The sequence below is a fragment of the Pinus tabuliformis genome, chromosome 6 (genome assembly GCF_031772625.1).
Source record: "Pinus tabuliformis cultivar Carrire ecotype Pingquan chromosome 6, CPIR1, whole genome shotgun sequence".
In the NCBI taxonomy this organism is placed as follows: Eukaryota; Viridiplantae; Streptophyta; class Pinopsida; order Pinales; family Pinaceae; genus Pinus; species Pinus tabuliformis.
In genome coordinates, this window is record NC_142292.1 from 425,492,916 (window position 1) to 425,510,558 (window position 17,643).

The 17,643-nt window shown below is 38.4% G+C and overlaps 1 long non-coding RNA gene across 1 annotated transcript in view; it reads right to left on the bottom strand.

Annotated features, from left to right (window-relative positions):
• LOC149259119 (uncharacterized) overlaps positions 1-15,790 on the bottom strand; it is a 205,699-nt gene extending 189,909 nt beyond the window's left edge. Inside the window, exons 1-3 of the long non-coding RNA XR_016246770.1 lie at positions 14,773-15,790; positions 14,560-14,638; positions 14,222-14,301 (exon numbers count right to left, since the gene is read on the bottom strand). This is a non-coding gene — a long non-coding RNA (uncharacterized LOC149259119). The remainder of the gene's footprint in view (positions 1-14,221; positions 14,302-14,559; positions 14,639-14,772) is intronic.
• Positions 15,791-17,643: the final 1,853 nt, after the last annotated feature.

Sequence of the window (17,643 nt, forward strand, 5' to 3'; positions counted from 1 at the left end):
TTACCAAAAGATGTTGTTATAAGTATTATTGTATTGGAGATTGGCGACACATTATTATTTTGGAGGCAAAAGTCACTTAGTGGAAAATGGTCCCCACCAATAAAATAATAATTAAAAAGGGAGTCTAGAAGCATGGGGAGAAATTATAAAAGGATAATGGACTCATTTCCTAATCATCTTTTGACTATTACATTTCACCTTTCAACTTCCCTTGGTGTTGTTTAGCACGGGAATTCCAAGCGGAAATTCCACCCTCATTTCAAGGAACTTCTAGTGTCTCCCTAGTGAGGAAGTTTGGGAGTCTAATTCAGGGCTCCCCTTGAGCTTATTGCAGATGATTTACCCAGCTTTGCGAGCTACCTAGGCGCGGAAGATAATTCACACTACCCATTTGGAGTAGCTATAGTTGGATAGAGATTTCGGGTTTTTGCAAAGACATCCTTAACAGTTGAGGCCAAAATTTTGGAGTATTTTGCAAGGCAAAGATTGAGGCTAGAGTTTGGGCAAAATTTCTTTTATTTGGCAAAGCACAAGACTTATTGGCTGAAGCTTGCACAGGAGCAGGAGGTGGCTTGTTTCCCAGGAGTTTGGGTTGGAAAAATTAGGCATTCTCCTGAGGGAAATTTTGTAAAATTTTGGGAGGCATTTCAATGGTGGATTTGGAGGATTTATCAAAGTATTCACTTGTTTTACGCAGAGCTTGCCAAATAGAGGGATTCACACATTTTGGGGTCATCCAGACCAGCCAGAATTGGGCCAAACCCTTTCCAGGTTATGTTGGGATTGGTGTAGAGGTTGGGATTAATTTTGCAGAATTTTTTGAGCAAGTATATAGGGCTCTGTTGGGATTGGGTGTAGAGGCCGGGGTTACTTTTGCAAAAATTTCTGAGCAATATACAGGGCAGAAATCTAGTAGGGCGTATAGCTAGTCAAAGAACCATTTGCACCATCTTGGATGGATTCTTCATCATCTAGATTCATCCCAAACCATTTATGGGTTTTACTCGGTTTTGGGAGAGGAGTTTAGAGCTAAAATTTCAAAGCAATTCAAGCAGTATTTTGAGTAGAACTTCTAGTTCCATTTGGCAACCTATGGCATATTTTCTGGAGCCATTTCAACAGTTTGGTCAACAAGATTTCACTTGGGGTTTGCATAGATTGCATAGCAAGCCCATGTTCCATTGTTCTTACTCATGTACTCATATTCCTATTGATTAATAAAAGGGCTCAGTTGTTTGGCTCAATTTCTTGTGTAGTTTGATTTGCATGCTTGGAATTTGTTTATTGTTGTTGCTTCCTTGTATATGTCTCTGTTATTTGCTATAAATTTCAATTTGGAATATTATAGAATGAGCCATCCTTGCCTCATTTGAACCCTAGTATAGACAAATTAATCAAAAGTGAGGAATATTGGAAGTCTTGATCTTAGGCACTCATCATTATCAAACATTCCTGAACCCAAGGTCTAGTCATCCTTCATAGGTCTTTCATGGAGAGACATTCAACTTCTCGTGAAGCATTTGAACCATTAATTGAGCCTCTCTTTTAATGGGCCTTGGAAATCATTTTACATCTCATCGTTGATTCTACCATTCAAGTGATTTCCCTTAGACCGGGGCTTCTCCCATTAGTGAAAGTTCGTAAAGAGCAGGGGACATTGACTGAGGTGACAGTGGGTCTTTGTCGCATTGTTTTCATTTGGTCTAGTAGTTGTCCCTTGGGTACCCCTCCTAGGACCCCTGCTAGATTGTGTGGCAACATTTTTTGCATCGTTGCCTAAGGACATGAGACGCGTATCTGGTTCCTATACGATGTCATTGATATATCATTCTTGGTGACTCCACTGGAAGAACAAAGCCCTAGTTCTTCATTGAAATTAAAATTCAATGCTTGTAGGGTGAAGCAAGCATCTCTAAAGACATTTCAAGTTCACCCTCGCGACTCCATATCTAAGATCTTACGCAAATTTGAATGGCAATAAATGGCTCATTGGAGAGGCCTATTTTATATGTTTCAATATGATGATCCCCAACACAATGATCATGATGTAATTTGAAGCCAAGAGGAGCTCGATGACCCTCTTAATGAATCTCTTAGGGGTCATGAAATTGAGGATCTTTCCCCATGCCCTGAAAGGGGGTTCTGGTTCTTCCCAAGATATGATGTTTGTAGTCCACCTTGTTCATCCCTCGATAATCAAGATAATGTGATCGTGGATGTGTATGATCAATCTATTTGTTTATGCCAGGAGGATATTTCTGATATTGTTATTCATCGAAATTTATGAGCTTGGTGGTTGAGTTCTCCACATTTTCACTGCAAGAAAGGTTGCATGAGTTGGATTCCTTCGTCCGCTCATCATCTATGACCCCTAATGCATGGTCCTCAAATGTTCTCACCCCCCACCCTTACCATTCATTGAGCAGATCTTGCAATGGGAAAAGTAATGTTTGGGTCCCTTGCCTCATAATGGTTCATAATGGAAAGTGTTTTGATATTTACTTAATCAAATGTTGGTTGCATTGGTTGTATGACTATACTTAGCATTTGCACAATGTAGCCATGCAGGTTAGAGTAGGATGCATTGCATATTGATTTTTGCATAGCTAACATCATCATATTATCTTCTCATGCTAGATTAGATGCATTTAGATTAAATTTGCATTATATAACAAATTTTATTTCTTTTTTTTTACTTACAGACTAACAAAAGCATAGGTGATCAAAGGACGCCATAAAAGCATGTTGCCCTATTTGTTTCATCTTTGATGCGCAGGAAATAGGTATGGGGTCCCATGAGATTGTTGGTGTTCTCATAACCTCTTTATTCCAGTACATGATTTGTGCACTCTACTGAGATATCATGTCCCAGTTGGAGCCAGATGTTACCCACCACCAATGGGTGACCCCTATAGGAGATTTTTTCTCTTATATTTGTCTTCAGCCAGCAGCTAGCAACCCCTTGCAGCCACCAAATAGCTCAATGTGCCACCATTCTCAGCCACCTGGGCCAACTATTGTGTGCTCTTGTCCATTTGTTATGATCATATGTTTGAAAGTGGGCCTTCCAATCCCAAAGGTATGGCTTGTCATTATATAATTGAGTGTTTATGCTAGCTTTTCTTGGACACATTTGGACATGGATTAGTGGAGGGATTCAGCAGAAAGAACAGGCTTGAATTGTACCCTTGTTCCCTTGCCTCAACTTGGTTGTAAATCTTGTATCCTAGTCCCATGGGATCTCCTTTATTAGCCACTAGCTTTAGGAGTGGTATTACATGGGAAACCCCGATTTTGGTTGTGTGGTCCCGCTTGTCGACGCCATATATCTCACTCCCCTCCGCTCATTATAATACATTTTCACACTTTTCCCATCTAGGCCCATATTTGTCCATTGGGTCCACAAGGAGTTGGCCTCCCCTTCCTCTTGTCCACACTTTGGGTCGAGCTTGGAACGATGCCCCGAAGGTTGATGCAGCTAAAAATAAAGTTAAAAGCATATTTGGCCACTTACAACAAGAAATGTACAATGAAAAGCAAAAGATGTTCAGGACATAAGAATTTAGCAGGTGGGAAAAATCCAAGCATGAGCTCTACCCCTATCACTATGGCCATCACCCTAGTTCCTAGGGCCCCTATGTGTGCCCCTTACATAATTAAGGAACCCATGATTGTCCCAACCCATGGTGAGCGATGAACTGCCCAACCTTAATGGTGGTAATCATTTCTTTATCATACACATCATGCTCTCATCCCCTAGAGCCCCGAGCAGTTAAAAGAAAGAAAAATCAATAAAAGGAAAAATGCATATGCAGAAGGGTGGAAAAGCAAAGGCCGAGGTAAGTCATGTACCATGATTTCTCCCTCCTACATCCATACACCCAATGTGTAGGCTTCCCTCATTATGCTGCCTTTGTACCATGGCATGCGGCTTGAAACCTTCTCTATTGCCCCACTCCGTTCCACCATCATGTCACATGACACCTGCCATTTGATGGATGTACCATGAACCTGTCACTCCCTTATAGGTTGAAACCACCTAATAGGGTCCTTTATTAACCTCTCTTGTTGATCTTAGTGACACTTGTACACTCTAAAGCCCATTTGGAAGGGCATACCGCTATGAAGTGTCCACTTTTTCCTTTGGTTAGCAAACTTATTTACTCAATTGCACTAATGGATTATTGTATTGGAAGGTGAGGAGACACATTTGATCTTATACAGGATTGCAGGTGGTTTTCCATCTGGACTTGATCTCCCTCTACGGGTTCTAAGCCCTCTAGAGGGTCATAATGACACTTGTAGGGTGAGCATTGGGAGCCATGGGCGTCCACCATATCAGAGTGTTGATTGCCACACCATGGGCTTCATCAACACCACATATTACTTGTTCAGGCCCTATCCATACAGAGATGATGACGCACTTGGACCACGTTGCCCAACAGACCAAACATTTGCACATCACACTTAACAGCTAATCCATGACCCAGATGGAGTGTTGTCTGATCCGAAGAGACATGAGAGGGCATGCATGCATATTCTAAACCTCACTTATGGAGCATCGACTTGTTATTGAGCCATTGGAGACCCACGAAACCGTTGGTTGTCCCCCACAACCACTTGGGAGCACCACAGGATGTTTTTCTTGGAAATCAAGGGGCCACCCCCTTGACCATCATTTTTGGAGCCCTCCTCCTCATCATGGCACATTGAGGACTCATCTTGGCCTTCCAATGGCCCTTTGCACCATTATTTTATCGATTCGGCCTCATTAGGAAGGCTTATTTTATACATTTGAGCTATTGGTGGGCTTGTCACCAAAGTTATTATTATTTTCACTTTAAAATATTATTAGGGGATCAATTAGGCTAATTAGACTAATTTGAACTTGTGAGAGGCTCATATAAATTAAAGAGACCTCATTTGTATTTGGACAACACACTTGGGATTTTCAACCTCGCTATTAGAGAATTTCGGTCTGCACTTTGTGGAGTGATTTGGATGATTAAATGCATTTTGATGTATGGAAAATTTTCGCTATCTCTCTTCGAGATTCTTGTCGGCAAGATTGTGGATGGATGTATTCTTCTTTGTCTTTTAAGTGCAATATAATGCTATACTTTTGTTTTAATAGATGTCTAATGCATGGAATTATTTTCTTTTGGTGAAATAATGTGCCCTAATTAATGTGAATTAGTGGAATCATTGAAACTACTGGAGATTTCATTGGAAAAAGAATGAATGAATGTTCTTAGGGGATAATTTGCATTTGCATCTTGAAACTCCATAATAATTTCCATCGAATGTAAAAGTCTAAAGTTGTCATGTAGTTGCATCCATAGATAGTTAAGTTGCTTCTTTAGGCCTCCTTGAAGAGCGAAGTGTGAAAAATTATGCTGCAGTGATTGATTTATTTCTCCTACTTATTTACAATAATAAGTTATTCACCAATGCTTTAGTAAATATCAAAATAAACTCAGCTGCAAACTTCACAAACTATGAACTGAGAAAAACAAGAGAAACACCAGCACATGAACAATCACATTGACACACTTGTTTTTGGATAATAGTCCCTAGAAAATGCAATGCGGGAAAACCGGTGCAAAAAATCTAAGGGTTTCTATTATTGGCAGTAAATTTCTGAATACAATATGGATGCCCCAGAGAAATGGCAATCCACTCAGAGAAGATAACTAATAGAAAAATAGTGAGAATTTTCTCACACTGAATCTGGAGATTTTGCACTGACCCCAGCTCCTGGATGACCCACTATGTAGTCTTTGCGTGAGCCTACGCAGTCATTGCGTGGAGACTCCCTCTGACTGTGTCACCCTTGTTGTTGATGTGTCTGTTGTTGGGAATTCGAGATATCATATGTCAATCACCCACAGTGATTCGTGACACTGATCTTTGCTATCCCCCAGCAATTCTGCGTCAACCTCCTCGAGTTGCAGCATTGTCCCTCCTTAGCACTACGCTGCCTCTCTGATTCTTCACTGTCTTCTCTGAAGTATATTCACTGGAACTGGAAATCACTTCCTTCTAGTAATGCCTTTGATCCTCACTACTTGATCACTTTTTTGAATTCCTTAGCCAACCCTGCCCTAGGAACATCGAACTAACTGATCAACTCTTTGTGTGTTTTAGAATGAACCCTAAGTCTCCTTATACTTTTCTTGTTGAGACTTCAACGGCCGAGATTAAGTCTCAAATTAACGACTAAGATTAAAACTTGACATGATTCGCTTTCTAGAACATTCTCACCTATATTTGGATTAATACCCATTAATATTTTAATTTTCCTAAGTTCAGACTTAGGAACCCCATTAAAAATATTAATTATTTTAATAAAATACAATCGGGTAGCATTTCACCAAACGATTTCTGGGTTCTTTAGAACTCATGTGCCTTATCCTCTCCACCAATTTTCATGGCTAGAGCACATCTTATGCTACCAAAAATTAACACTCCCTCTTAGCGAGGAATGTGCTCTAACAACATTGTCCAACTGCATGTTGCTTTGTCTCTGAAGCATCTCCTTTCCACACTGTTGTTGCCATCAACATTGTGCTACTGCGCTACTATATTACTGCCCATGGCACTGCCACTGCCACTGTTGCATTTGTACTACAACTCCCTCTCAAATGTTACATCACGTTATTGAAAGGGATTTCCCAACATACCCATCTGTTCTGGGAATTGAACAAACTTTGTTCTTCCTAGAGCCTTGGTGAATACATCTGCTACCTGATTTCTTGTGGGAGTATACTCCAACTGTACGCCCCATGCTGAACACAATCCCTGATAAAGTGACATCGGATATCAATGTGTTTGGAGCGATCATGAAACACTAGATTTTCAGAGATCTTAATACAACTTTGATTATCACAAAAGATCTTTGTTGCTTCCATCCTCTTCTAGAATAGATTTACAAGAAGTTTCCTAAGCCATATAGCTTCACATGTTAATGTGCTAGCTGCCATATCCTCAACTTCAGTCGAGCTCAGTGCTACAGACTTCTGCTTCTGCACTAGGAGGTCATCCCAGATCCAATACCCAAGCAATACCTAGTGGTTCTTTTCCTGTCTACTGAACTTCCTGCCCAATCTGCATCAGTGAATCCACTCAATTTGATATCATCGCCCTTGGTGTATCTTAATCCAAAATTCATTGTTCCTCACACATACCTGAGAATGTGCTTTGTTGCTACTCAGTGTGCCGTTTTTGGTTCCACCATGAACTAACTAAGGGTGTTGACAGCATAACATATGTCTGGCCTAGTGTTGACCAGATACATAAGCAACCCAATGAGTTGTCTGTAAAAGGCGGGGTCCACTTCCTTGTCTCTGGATGCATCTATTTCTTCCAATTGGTAATAATAGGGGTAGCCATAGGTTGACAATCCTGCATTCTAAATCTTTTTAGAATTTCTAACGCATATCTACCTTGGCCAAGGAAGATCTCACCATCCTACTGCCAAACTTCCAATCCGAGAAAATAGTGCATTAGCCCCAAATCCTTCATGTCAAATTTTGTTTCCAAGGTCTTCTTGCAATCCTCTATGAGTGTGGATGATCCCGTCAAAAATAGATCATCCACATATAATACCAAAATTAACTGCTCATCTTCTACTAACAGATAATAAAGATTGAGATCAATATCACTCTTGATGAATCCCAACTGCTGTAAGTAGCTGTCAGTTCGTCCATACCAAGCTCTGGCTGCTTGTCAGCCCATACAAGGCTTTCTTCAATCTACACACATGAGTTCTCTTTTCATGCGCTTCGAAACGTTCTGGTTGTTCGATATATACTTCTTCTTCTATCACCCCATTTAAGAACATTGTCTTAACATCCATTGGTGAATCTCCCATCCTATCTGTGCTGCAAGGGATATAATGGATCTGATAGAGGTATACCAAGCTACTGGGGCAAAGGTCTCTTCATAGTCTATTCCTTCCTTTTGAGCATACCCTTTCGCGACGAACCTAGCCTTATACTTGTCTATGCTTCCATCTGCACCATACTTGATCTTGTAGATCCATCTTGAACCCACAACTGATATGTTCTCTGGTGTTGGTACAATTTTCCGGACATCATTTGTCATAATGGAACTATACTCTTCTACCATGGCATCTACCCACACCTTGTGTTGTGCGGCTTCATGAAAACTAGAGGGTTCTTCAACCTGAGCTGCCAATGCTTGGTACCTGTCAGGTTGTCTACGCTACCTTTTCTCGACTCTAGGAGCTCCAACAAATTCCTCTATGTCGCTCAGAATCTATCGTACCTCTCGGCTAGTCCTTCCACAGGTGGTGGGAGGTTCCAACTGTTCTTCTTCCTGTTGTTGTACCTGTTGAGACACTCCTGGCTCCTCTTCTCTTGAGGAGATGCTAGTACTGGTTATAGTGCTCGAACCAGATACCTATCTTCCTGCTAGATCTGCTCCCTGTTGCTGGACCAGAGGAACATCCTCAGCCTTTTCTTCAAAAGGCATCTCTCGAGATTTCCTAATAGTTCTATCTTCCAAGAACTTTACATCCCGCCTTACTACAATCTTCCTACTGCTTGGAATGTAGATTCAGTATGCCTTTGAAGTATCGTTGTAACCCACGAGATATCCAACTTTAGAAATCTGCTCTAACTTGCTTCGCTTCTCATCTGGAATGTGACAATAAGCCACACTTCCAAATATCCTGAGATGACTCACTTCTGGCTTCCTTTTCGTGAAAACACCCTCCGACGTATTCTTTCCTAAAGCCCTATGAGGGGTCCTGTTCTGAATGTATACAGTCGTGCTGCATGCTTTTGCCCATAAAAACTTGGGTAGATTCTGATCATATAACATTGCATTTGCCGCTCCAACAATAATTTTGTTCTTCCTTTCTGCAACTCCATTATGTTCTAGATTATAACGTGTTGTCTATTCTCTTCTGATCCCTTCTCTTGCGCAAAAATTTGTGAAGTTTTTATCCATGTATTCTCCACCATTATCTGAGCGCAATATTTTGATCTTCCTTCCTGTTAGGTTTTCCACTAGAGCCTTAAACTCCTTAAACTGATCAAAGACCTCATCCTTGCTTTTTAAGAAATAAATCCAAGTTTTCCTAGAATGGTCATTTATGAAGGTTACAAAATACTCAAAACCACCGATAGCTCTTCTGGACATTGGACCGCAGATGTCTGAGTGTATTAAACCCAATACACTCTGAGCACTATTGTTGCTTCTCGAATAAGCCGCTTTGACATACTTGCCTGGTACGCAGCCTCTGCATGTATCATCATGCTTGGTAATAAGCACTAGAACACCCGTAACAATTTCCTTGAGAATCCTTAACGCCCCATGATGTAAATGTCCCACCCTTCTAAGGCACAGTTCATTCAAGTCTTTCTCTCCACTGACATTATTGCTTATTAGTGCCATAGGAGACTCAAGATGCAACTTATATAACCTGTTGCTTCGAGTTCCAATCTGGGCCCTCTTTTTCCACTTAGGATGCTCGGCATACACTTTGTTACTGATGAAGTATACATCATATCCTTTATCTTGTAATTAAGATATTGAAATCGAATTCATTCCCATACCTGGCACATGTAGTACGTTAGTGGCCCGAAGACTATCTCCTGCTATTGTCTGGAATGTAATGGTTCCCTTTCCTACTGGGGTGCATTTCATCCTGTTAACCATTGTGATTTGGAAGTTCATCTGTTCCTCCTGATAGCTCGAGAAATATTCTCGTTCTCCAGTCACATATGAGTTGAAGCCCTGCTATCAATGTACCAATCATCGGCTAATGCAGAACTCGATAAGCAAGCAAATTCCTCTTCCAGCCTGAAATCTAATTCGGAAATATTATGATCCCTACTATTCTCCATGCCATTTTCTCTGCTGGTAATTTCTATAAGGGATTGTGTGACTCTTTTGGAGATCAATTTGTTGCCAATGTGGCACCACCAACCTATATTGCAGAAATCACTGCCATCTTGCCTGATCTTTCCTCTGATACCATGTGAAAAATTATGTTGCAGTGATTGATTTATTTCTCCTACTTATTTACAATAATAAGTTATTCACCAATGCTCCAGTAAATATCAAAATAAATTCAGCTACAAACTTCACAAACTATGAACTAAAAAAAACAAGAGAAACACCAGCACACGAACAATCACATTGACACGCTTGTTTTTGGACAATAGTCCTCGAAAAAGCCAATATGGGAAAACCGGTGCAGCAGATCTAAGGATTTCTATTATTGGTAGTAAATTTCTGAATACAATATGTATGCCCAGAGAAATGACAATCCACTCAGGGAATATAACTGATAGAAAAATATTGATAATTTTCTCACACATTGAATCTGGAGATTTTGCACTGACCCCAGCTCCTAGATGACCCACTGCATAGTCTCTGCGTGAGCCTATGCAATAATTGTGTGGAGACTCCCTCTGACTGCGTCACCCTTGCTGCTGCTGCGTCTGTTGCTGGGAATTTGAGATATCATCTCTCAATCACCCATAGTGATTCCTGACACTGATCTTTGCTATCCCCCAACAGTTCTGCGTCAACCTCCTCTAGTTGTTGCGTTGTCCCTCCTGGCACTGCGCTGCCTCTCTGATTCTTCCTTGTCTTCTCTAAGGTATATTCACTGGAACATGAAATCACTTCTTTCCATTGCATACTATTTTCCTATGCTTGGTTTTGTTGTTTATTGGTCTTCATTATGCTTGCACAATATTGATTATGATAGTCTATACTTCTAGTTTTGCCTGAATATTTTTGACTGGAACAAAAGGATGATATTTGATGTATTTTTATTACATCTATATGCTTCTTTCATACCACATATGTTTGTAATATTTCTTTTTGATGAATATAGTGCTTTTTTCATACTGAAAAAATAAAAAAATTGTGCGCAATGGATAGATGTGAGGAGACCTTGTCAATAAATTACATGTTTGTCACAAAGCAAAATGATATTGGGCCCCGAAGTTGGAAACAGGAAGTCAGTGAGCCCCAATGAAAGATTGTTCGCAGACAGTTAGACGTTCAAGAAGGAGAGGAAATGAAAGAGTGTCGCCCCAGCCTAAGAAGAGACCAAGTCTGCAGGGACGGGTTTGCAAAAATCACCTTGGTTTCAACCTTTCATGAAAGTATGAAATGAGGATTATTGAACGATGAACCTGCCCACATATACTTATTAGAAGCTGAAGGATCAAATAAGGAAATAAGAAAGGAGGTTGCCAAAATACCTATTTGGTCGTGGAAAAGGTGGGGCATTATTTAGAAAAATTGGTTACCACATAGATTCTATTATTTGGCACATTGATTCTTTCTTCTTGAGCTGCTATGTGAATTCACATTATTTGTAGGAATTGAAACAAGGTCCATAAGACAATATCACAAACTATTTACAAAATATCAAATATAATAATAGTAATTGTTTGTTTTTATGTCTATAATGGTAATTAATCAATATCGATAGTGATATACATTAATTTTTTTAATGTTTATTAAGTAATTATATGAGTGAGTTAACAAGTAGATAGAGAACATACATGTCAATTGGTTATCGAAAACTAGGTACATGAGGTAATATATCTCCTTTGAATAAGTCGTCGTCATCTATATGAGTAATTATTGTTAATAATGACAATGATATACATTCATTTTATTTCATGTTTATAAGTATTTATATAATGAGTTAGTTAGCAAGTGGACAAAGAGCACACATGTCATAAGCGACCATTGATCACTAGGTGGGTAAGGTATTGTGTGATTCCTCCAACCATTGGACAAATCACAATTGATATGTTGAGTTTTCTAACTTATCAACTTACTCCATGAAATAACATGTGGTCAATTTTTCCTCCGAGGAAAGAAATCACTCTCCCTCTTACTCCATTAAATAACACGTGGTCAACTTTTTCCTCCTAAGAAAGAAATCATCGTCCCTCTTGCTCTAATAAATAATCTATGGTCAATTTTTTTTCTTTGAGGAAAGAAACCAACTTCTCTTTCAGCCCGAGGGCCTAGAGTGACATTGTTGTAAGAGAGAGGTTACTGGTACCTGGCCAACCCATAGTATGGACTCACTTAAGAGCAAGAGAGATAGATAGAGTGAGGTTGCTGCAAAAGAGTTAGAGTGAAGTTCTTAGCCAAACCATGATGTAGACTCACTTTAGAGAAAGACAAGGAGAGGTCTAGAGTGAGGTTGCTGCAAGAGAGCTAAAGTGGGCCTAGAGTGGGGTTGCTGCAAGAGAGCTTTAGAGTGAGGTTCTTGGGAAACCTACAATATAGACTCACTTAAGAGCAAGAGAGAGAGAGGGATAGAGTGAGGTTGCTACAAGAGAGGTAGAGTGGGCATGGGGTGAGGTTGGTGCAAGAGAGAGATTGTTGGTACCTAGCCATCCCATAGTATAGACTCCCTTAAGAGAAAGAGAGAGAGAGGGATAGAGTACTACAAGAGAGAGGTTGTTGATACCTAGCCATACCACAATATAAACTCACTTAAGAGCGAGAGAGAGAGAGAGAGGGCTAGAGTGAAGTTTTTGCATGAGAGCTAGAATGGGCTTAGAGTGAGGTTGTTGCTTGGAGTGAGGTTCTTGCAAGAGAGAGGTTGTTGGTACCTGGCCAACCCACAATAGACTCACTTAAGAGCAAGAGAGAGAGGGCTAGATTGCTTCAAGATAGAGGTTGATGGTACTAGCCAACCCACAGTATAGACTCACTTAAGAGCAAGAGAGAGAGAGCTAGAGTGAGGTCACTGCAAGAGAGCTAGAATGAGGTTCCTCACCAACCCATAGTATAGGCTCACTTAAGAGCAAGAGAGGGCGAGGGCTAGAGTAAGTTTGTTAATACTTGTCTAACCCACAGTATAGACTCACTAGCACAACATAGTTACTCCTTTATAGAGCTACAACATGTCAAACTACAAGACTTGAATTTGGGTGAGGAGGATCACAACTATTCCACCCAACCACCCAAACTGATTAACGCAATATAGTTACTCTATTATAGAGCTACAACATGTCATACTACAAGACTTAAACCTAGGTGGGTAGGATCATAATTATTCCACCCAATCTAAATTCAATTCACAAGTTGTGATCATTTATATAAGGAGTGATTATTATTAATCGTGATATAAGTTCATTTTATTTATTTATTATTATTTTTGTAACCTAGAGGAATAGACAACTTGGTAAATCTCATACTCGCCTAACACGAGGTTGATTATGGCCACTACCACTATACCTCTAGGGGCCTACAACCTATCCTCCTCTCTGTAGACTAAACCACCACTGGGGGATTGAACTCTGGATCTATTGGTTTGCATGATTTCACATCACTTCGATCACTATTTGAGCTGCCCCCGGGTCGATATATCATATAAATTCATTTTAATTTCATGTTTATTAAGTAATTACATAAATAGTTTTTTAACTTATTAACTTACTCCATTAAATAAGTTATGCTCATCTATATAAGAAGGGATTATTGTTAATAATGATCATGATAAACTCATTTTAATTTTATGTTTATTAAGTAATTATATTAAAAAAGTTATTATTAAATGGACAAAGAACACACATGTCACAAGTGATCATTGAGAATTAGGTAGATAAGGCAATATCTAACTCCAGGAACCATTGAATAAATCTCAATTAACATATTGAATTTGGTTACTTATGTAATTACAACATTAAATCAATTTTAATCATCTAATAATATTATAATAAAAACAATTTAATAAAAAAAAATTAATAATAATAATAAGAAGTTATATTTATTTGATAATTAAAATATTATATATATCTTAAATGTGTTTATAATTATCCTAAACTATATTCATTAATTTATGATTATTTTTAATTAATTCAATTTTAATTCAATTTCAATAATTATATAAAAAATAATAAAATAAAATATAGTTTAAATTAAAAAAATAAAATATTTAAATATATTAAAAACGTATTGTATTAAATAAACAAATTAAAATATAATGTAATAAAATTAAGTTTAAAATAATATAAAAATTTTGACAAAACTAATTTAATAATTTTGTTTCCATATTATTTTATGGCTTTCTATTATCAAAATGCTATCGTTTTAAAATCTTAATTACAAACAATTTTGTGAAAATAGCCGATATTTAGAGAAGTAAAAAAACACTTATGTTTTTCCATCTAATGCTCATTTAGGTTAGAGATCGTATACCTACCTGTTAATGAATACTTGAATGTCTATAAGAACCGCACGCACATACCATAAAAGCAGAATTGGTTGCCTCTTCAATGTTATCTGTAACAATGACACATATAATCATGAATGTCTATAAAAACTGCACGTACATACCATAAAAGCACAATTAGTTGCCTCTTCAATGTTATTTCTAACAATAACACAACCGTATTTGTTTGAATCACACAATCATATATAACAATGGGCTTTATTTTCATTTTGATATAAACCTTCACTATACAAGAAAATCTTAAAAACAAGAATATCTGATAACTTGATAAGTGGTTAATTGAAGATTAAATGAGAACTGAATCTTACTGAGAAAAAGAATTGAAGCAGAAACTACAGCCACCAAATATTTAAAAGGGACTTCCTCGGCTTCCTTCTCCACTGTTCTCTGCATCCCAAATCAACAAAAACCTATAATTGGACCTCTACTCTTTCATTTTAAAATTATACAAATTTTGAGTTCATTAACGAAAAATTTAACATAGCTATGAATTAAAAAGAATCAATAAGAATGAAATATACCGAACCAAAATGGACTGATCCGAAATTGCTTGACTCCGCCAAATCAGTTGAGATTCAAAGGCGAGAGTGTAGGAAATCCACAGGGATCGTCTCAGGTTAATTACATAACCAGTGCATACTTCTAGCAGAAGATGGAACTACAGCCTCTACAACCCATGGCACGGATCCCTAAATTATAAAATATTGTCTCCACATTGTCTCCGAGGCACAGGTAAGAAAACCCTAAAATATAAAAGATTGTTTGTACCATAAATTCAATGTAAAAAGCATTACCTAAGCCATCTTTTAACAACTGCATAATCTATAATGCTGGGAGCAAAGCCTGAGGCTGTGCACGCTTTCGTAGGAGTGATGTAGCATGCCCTGCCCTGTTCCATGAATTTGAAACCATTTCTCCATTTTACCCTTCATTTCTTGAACTAGATGAAGTAGATATTCTAAAGCAGAGATACCTGAATCATTTGCTTGTGACGGAATTCGCGAAACTGTCTCATAATAAAAAAATACCATCATCTAATTTATCAATTATTTGATTCAACTCTAACTTATCAATTATTTCCTTGCATCTCATTCTGAAGTGTATCTGAATCGCTCCGAACATCTGAGATTTTCACCACATTAGCTCTATGTTTCTTGAGTTCATTTTCTTCCGAAATGCACCCAATAGTTTCAGGTTATTATACAATTCCCAACTCGTCCATTCTGTCCTCTCCAATTAGAACACTGGTGTCATCTTCGTCTGCATTTTTCAAGCATTAAGCAACTGGAGACGTTTTCGTTTCGGAAATGACTGGTCCAACACCTTGGTCTATTCCATTGCCTTTTCGGAAAGAAGCCAACCAGTTCACTGGAAAATTCATCCGATGAGATTACCTATGTTCCATTGAAATGCTTTTGCTATGATGTCATTTCCTGAGATGCTCTATGCCCTAACTTCTCTTTCTAAGAGTCTCTACTATGACATAATCTCTTGTACACAACAAATTCAGAATCCTTGTTCATCACTTCAGTTTTTGTCATAAATGCTACCTTAGCAACCGGAACTTTTTGAAAAACAACCAGTATGAGATTTCATATTTATCTATAATAGCTGTTTTAAAAGTCTTTTAAGATGGATTTTTTCGGATGGTGTATGGATGGATTGGGACACTGTTGGCATCTTTTTGGGACACTGATAACCTTCGCTTTTTTGGGGGATGCTGTAAACAAGATAATAAAAGTTCCTTCACCCACAAGTTCCTTCACCCACATCTTTGAGTGGAAGAGGAAAGCGCTCATCCTCCTTGGGTTCCTTTGAGTAGAAGAGAAAGGCCCTCATCTCTCTCAGGTTCCTTTCGTTAAACTTGCTTCCTACAAATAAATATACAAGTTTAATGATGCAATAAGGACAATAAATCATGTCTCGATTGATTAGCATTTCTCATGTTGAATAACTAACAGTCCCAGCAGCAATTAAATGCTAGAATTTAGGTCTACATTAACTTTTCTTGTATGGATTGGTGGTGAAAGTCTAAGTTACTTGTAATCACATTTGCCTTGAAAGTGCTCTCCAGCGGAGTGTGGAAGTCATGTTGGGCTGTCCTGTTATGTTATGTTATCTAAACATTTTGAATCAGTCAAATTACTAGATTCTGGGTTTTGACAACCCATGGCTTTTCCCATGGTATTCTTCTCTAATGTAGTTTATTTAGAGGCATAAAATTCTGAAAACCCATGGCTTTTCCCATACTATTCTTCTCTTAGGTAGCCTATATAGAAACATAAAATTCCAAAAAACCTATTTAGAAGCATAAAATTCCAAAAACCCATGATTTTTTCCATGATATTCTTCCATTTAATTTTCCTTTTTTCCAAAAAAGTTGCAATCCAGTTATCTAAAAATTGTGGCGGGCTGTTGAGTTAAAGCTTCTTTAAACTGATGTTAGGCCAATAATTTCTTCTTCAAGGTCTGCAATGACTAGATCTGCTCTTACTCAGATCTGACCATAAGGATTGTCCCACATTCCTTTTTCAAAATATTAGAGTAGAAGTAGAAAAAGATATGGTGTTACATTTTCGTTCCGTGAAAAAAGATTTGGCAGCCTTTAGGCGAGAAGTTCAGTATGGAGAGTCTGTCTCCTCCTTCCTTCCATTAGTTGAGACAATATAATTGGCCGCAAAGATCAAAAGCACTCAAACTTCTTAATTTTAATTATGTAAAAATTGTAGCAGGCTGTTGGGTGGTGATGCTGAAGTTTAGAGCTTCAGATCATATTTCAGATGAAGTGTGAGCCAACTGGACCTTGATTTTCCACTTTGATGGCAGGCTTTTATTAGGTCTCAACTATCAAATGCGTTTAATAAATTTTAATGTGAGAGACGTCTATTTTGAATATCACTGACATCTCCATTCATCTGGCAGATCATTCTTTATTTTATATTTTCAACAGAGGGGAATTGGTAGCCACATATCCTAGTACCCACCAACTCATGGGGTCTCCAACTGGCTAGCACTCCGCTGAGAGCAACCGGCCTAGTGTTCTTTCCCCACCAGCATTTTTGGAAACACTTCGAGAAACATGTTAAAGGGTCTGCACTTCTTTAAGATTGCCAGGTATGAAGGGTAACATTTTTGCCAAAATTGCCCAGAACTCATGCCATGCAAGTGGGATAGACCACAGCAAAAATGGAACCTTAGCAGGCAAATTAACACTGAATTTTTACAGTAAACTATTACCTTATTGGCAAACAACAGATTATTAACAAGTCCAACAGTGATAAACTAGATTCCAACTCATGGTAAAACACCTTAATGCTAAAGCAACCTAGTTTTTATCTCAGCCTTAGGTCTGCTGATAGTCCTGGAAAATGGTAACAGAATTGAATGTCGTT